This window comes from Pieris napi, chromosome 18 (genome assembly GCF_905475465.1).
Source record: "Pieris napi chromosome 18, ilPieNapi1.2, whole genome shotgun sequence".
NCBI classification, from domain to species: Eukaryota; Metazoa; Arthropoda; class Insecta; order Lepidoptera; family Pieridae; genus Pieris; species Pieris napi.
In genome coordinates this window covers 9,362,488-9,366,733 of record NC_062251.1, presented here as the reverse complement: position 1 = coordinate 9,366,733, position 4,246 = coordinate 9,362,488, and the positions used below count along the sequence as shown (strand labels likewise).

Here is a 4,246-nt window from a genome sequence, read left to right as displayed (position 1 = left end):
TTGCTATGAAGGAACTTTTGATAGTAAGTTTCCAGGAATGGACATAATTATAAACAAGAAAAAGGATTTGCCCACAAAAAAGGAAGTTTATACATTGTTGTCACAGTGGTCAGATCATAAAATGGTGTATACAGATGGTTCCAAGAGTGATTCAGCCATGTCTTTTGCTTTTTATGAGCCCTCTTCAAATATAGCTATTGGTAGGGGAATTTCTAATACTACTAGTATTTTTACAGCTGAAGCTGTTGCTATTTTAAATGCTATGAAATACTCGTATATTAAAAATTGTTATTCAGAACATAAATATTGGATCATAGTAAGTGATAGTATGAGTGTTTTAAAAAACTTGGCTAATAATAATTATATAATTTATCAGATAAAAGAACTGAGGGGTACAAAAGCAAAGGCGCCACTGTCCATATTTGTTCAAAACTAAAGTACAAATGCCATCTTGTAGATTTTTTGTAAACTATTGTTGCAGTTGCTTTAGGTGACTTTCAAAGTAGGCACAGTTCCATAGACAAAGGCATTTCAAAACCACATTGAGATTCAAAAATGACATTGGGTATGTTCCGATATACACTGCGAGTACTGTATAGTGCTCCCACTGTTCAAAAATTCGTTCCGCTATGGACTGCCAGTATACAGCCGCAGCGTCTTAGGGAAATATATGACGTTACAAATCCCCGCTATACTTCTACTGCGAGCACTGGCGTTTTCGAGGTAAGGTACTCGCAGTGCTTTGATCACGTGATCAATCAAAACCACTTGAATGCCTAACGGCTGATATAACTTACAGTTTAATAACAAACATTTAAAATTCTAATTAAAGAATTATCTTGGACTAATTAATGAAACAATGGAAAACTTACGAAAATTGACTTTATTAGACTGTGTAAGTAATACTCTGTACGAGTTGAAAGTGACGCAGGAAATTTTCGACCGTGCTAGAGAAGGTAAATTTATCATTGTATTAATGTTTGAAAAGTAAACTCCTCAGCTTTTTTGTTTTTATAAAAATTGTAATTATTTGTCGTTATTATTTTGCAGATACGATGTTTGCTACTCAACTGTTGGAGCATTGTAAATTTCAAGATAAAAATTTGAAATTAACCACAATAAGGTATACTGATAATTTACAAATGATTGTTTACTAACAATATCAGTACCTCTTATCGATTCAATAATTATGTATAGAGTAATAATTTTAAAATTTTAATTAATTGATGATCCACAGAATGTTATGTTTTTGATGGCCCTATTGAGGCTTATAATTTGGAAGAAACTGAAAAGGAAAGTCAATCTACATCAGATGCCGGTACGTTGGAAGCTGATCCGTTTTTCGAAACCCCTTCAACATCATTCAAGTCTTTTAAGGCGAATTCAATGCCAGAAAAGTCTTTCGACAAACCATCGATGGCTAAAAAGGCATCAGATCAAAAAAAATTAAAAAAAGTACTGGTGAGTTATGGTAAAAGCCGAATAATTATATTTTCAGTAAATAAATCGGTAGGTTTTGAAAGTTCTTTTATGTTCCACTAATAATGAAGTTGCGAAAAAAGCATTTTCAATAGATTTCATCAGAAAACTTCTAAAATTGTCACCACTCTTGTTTATTTTATTTTTTCTTTGTAAAAACTGATTAGTCACAAGAAATTTCTGGCAATTTTCAAAATTTCATTCTACTTTCGCATCATATAATAATCAATCAGATGATTATATTAGCATCAACTATAATATCCATTACTTTCTTATATATTTATATTAAATACATTGTTATAATCTAATTACAGATATAAAGAATTGGAGCAAAAATGAGGTTTTACTTCTTATTGCGGCTTATAAAGAACATCAACTTGAATTCCTGGACGTAAATGTTAACAATGATGAAGTTTGGAAAAAAGTTGCGAATGACGTCAACGAAACCCTTAGTGTGCAGGACTTGCCGCCCATTGCTAACGAGAAATTGAAGACTAAATGGGAAACGCTCAAACGTCATTACAAAGGTTTAAAAGATAGCAACAAAAAATCGGGGAACTCCTCAATAACATGGGCTTTCTATGATGTAATCATAGAAATTAATTACTTCTTGATACTATTCGAATTTTTTACAAATATTTTAAGTAAATTAATTTGTAGGAAATGGAAGAAGTATTTGGTGAGCAACCATGGGTTAAACCTCTTTCTACTGCCGGATCAAATTCTACCAATAAAATGGGTACTTATATTATTTTATTTCGTAAAATAGTTTTTAGTCTAACATAACAGTTAGACGAACTTAAATAAAATATATATTCTTCTTCTATTTCATAAACTTACAACAGAATCGGTAAAAATTAAATTTCGATATTTTACAGATATTTGCACGGATTCGACCACTGACAAAACAACTGATACTACATTTGACACCACCTTGTTTTTTTTTTTGCGGGTACCGCGGAACAGTTAACATTACCTCTGTATATTTATTTAAATTAAAAATAGAATTAGTGCATAAAAAGGTTAAAACAAGGGATATTTTAAATAACAATAACGCCACAAAATGATTATTCGTAAAGCTACAACTAAAGATATTGAAATCAGACTGAAGCAGGCTTTGCTGGAGCAGAAGAAATTGCAGGATCTCAATAATAGATTACTGCAAGAACGTGAGGACAGTGAACTGGAAATTCAGAATATTGTTAAGAAAAACACTGAACATGTGAACTTTCTGAAATACATATTAAATATTCAGATATTGTGGACCAGTGTGTGAAATTACAGGATATTGTTGACTCTTATAAACAGTGCTATGATACTCATCAGCAGGCTTTGAATCGCATCAGTGACTTGGAATTAAGTTTGTCAGAGGCACATAAAACTATGCAAATACTTGAAAATAAGGTTGCCATAGAAGCTGATGCCTCTCAGAGCTTGTTCAGTGAGTTAAACAGCTATGATCCAGGTATAGTAAATTAACAATGTAACAATATTGATATGGGGTGCAGTAAGTCAAACCCAATTGGTTCCCTATTTATAAGTTGCAAAAGATTTAAAAAATATGTCCGGCTTAATAAATTTATTAAAAAAACTAACAAATTAATTAAAAGGAAAAATCATTTTAAAGATCACTTGTTACTAAGGCAACAACATGCATTATTAAAAAAGAAATGGAAATCTTGTAAAGAAAATGTATTTAAAAGGCAATGTTCATATAATAGCATAAACAAACAATTAAATATTAAAATTAATCATTAGTTTACATTTTACAAATTTAAACTAGCACCTAAGACAAAAGCCAAGCCAGCACTATTAAATATTGTTTATCGAAATCTACAAGGTTTGGCTGGCAAGGAATTAGAATTAAATCAAGCATCAACGCATACGCGCTGTCACAATACTGCACAAATAATTTAATAATTATTGTAGTACCAACACCCACACACACAATTAAACTTTACGTCGCCTCAGTATATATTGAGCCAGACAACAACGCCCACGACACTATGCATGCGCTGGAGCATTTCCTTTTACACCACAAAAACACACATACCTTGGTATGCGGGGATTTCGACGCATGGCACTCATGCTGGGGAGGCCGCCGTTTCAATAGAAACAATCCCAGAGGAGACACCCTATTGGACCTTATGGCCTGAAACTGAACTAGTTCAGAAATGCGTACACTTTCAAGGCGACCTTTCTTCTGAAAGAATTTTGATAAAACCAGATTCTGGATCATCGAAAACTCTATCGTCATTTCTGCGAAATCAGAATTTGGAGAACATTTATCCATACTTGGATATAGCAGTTCACATGGCTATGTGTACGTACACCAGCGACAAATTGTTCGGGTGAGAGAAAAACCAAATTCAAATTCAAATTCAAAAATCATTTATTCACGTAGGTAACACAATGTACACTTGTGATTCGTCATTAAAGGAATAAATAGTAATGCTTCTAATTTTACATTTACTGCCAGTTCTCAAATCAAGGGCGTAGAACGGAAGAGAAGAACTGGCAATAAACTCTCCGCCACTCTTTTTAATCGCCATGTTTTTTTTTTTTTACACAACGTTTGTAAGGAGCTGCAACCATTACACCATGTTCCACATGACATTTTAAGTAATTAATAATAATAACATAAATAAAAACAAAGACTTGTCCCCTATCAGCAGGAGGCATGGTGAAATAGGAGCACGCACTTACATTCTCGTGGGAACAACACGCAAACACATAGTCGAAATAATTAACATCACCGCATACACGA

General features: G+C 32.9%; 1 long non-coding RNA gene across 1 annotated transcript; it reads left to right on the top strand.

Annotated features, from left to right (window-relative positions):
* The first annotated feature begins 1,109 nt into the window (after positions 1 to 1,109).
* Positions 1,110 to 2,223, top strand: LOC125058585. The gene is made up of 3 exons (XR_007118440.1): positions 1,110 to 1,461; positions 1,794 to 2,065; positions 2,140 to 2,223. It is a non-coding gene; the product is annotated as an uncharacterized LOC125058585 (long non-coding RNA).
* The last annotated feature ends 2,023 nt before the right edge of the window (positions 2,224 to 4,246 follow it).